Raw genomic sequence first — 603 nt, 5'->3', positions numbered from 1 at the left:
TCCTCGGTGGTTCAGATGGATAGAGCGTCTGCCATGCAAGCAGGAGATCCCGGGTTCGAGTCCCGGTCGGGGCACACATTTTCATCTCTCCCCGTTGACGTATGTTAACGGCTGTAAGCAGCTAAGGGTGTTCATTACATTGTAATTTCATTCTAACGAGCTTCATGGTCACCGATGGTATCTGTTCTTTCGGACATGTCCGAAAGAACAGATACCATCTTAGTATATATATATATATATATATATATATATATATATATATATATATATATATAACTAGACTGCATGACACACAATTTCACGCTCCAAAGTGTCACGGTGACTGCACGTGAGTGGTCTCCTCCTGCAACGACCAGTATGTTATGTTCCGTTGACACCAGCAACATCGGCGGCACCCTTTGCGATGGTACCAAGTGCTCAGGAACTGGACCAGCGAGGACTGGGGTCTTGCGCTCTTCTCGGATGAGAGCAATTTCAGTCAGAGAAGTGATTCTGGACATGCCGCCATAACGCGAGAGTTGGAAACGCGTAATGTATCCAGGAACAATGTGGAATGTGACCGTTTGGTGGTCCATGTGCAGTGCTATTGGGAGGCACGATGTT

At 46.4% G+C, this 603-nt stretch overlaps 1 non-coding gene across 1 annotated transcript; it reads left to right on the top strand.

Annotated features, from left to right (window-relative positions):
• Trnaa-ugc lies at window positions 1-74 on the top strand. The gene has a single exon. It is a non-coding gene; the product is annotated as a tRNA-Ala (tRNA).
• Window positions 75-603: the final 529 nt, after the last annotated feature.

This window comes from Schistocerca piceifrons, chromosome 8, assembly GCF_021461385.2.
Source record: "Schistocerca piceifrons isolate TAMUIC-IGC-003096 chromosome 8, iqSchPice1.1, whole genome shotgun sequence".
NCBI classification, from domain to species: domain Eukaryota; kingdom Metazoa; phylum Arthropoda; class Insecta; order Orthoptera; family Acrididae; genus Schistocerca; species Schistocerca piceifrons.
Note: the sequence above shows the minus strand (reverse complement) of the source record. Positions and strands in the feature narration are given on the sequence as shown.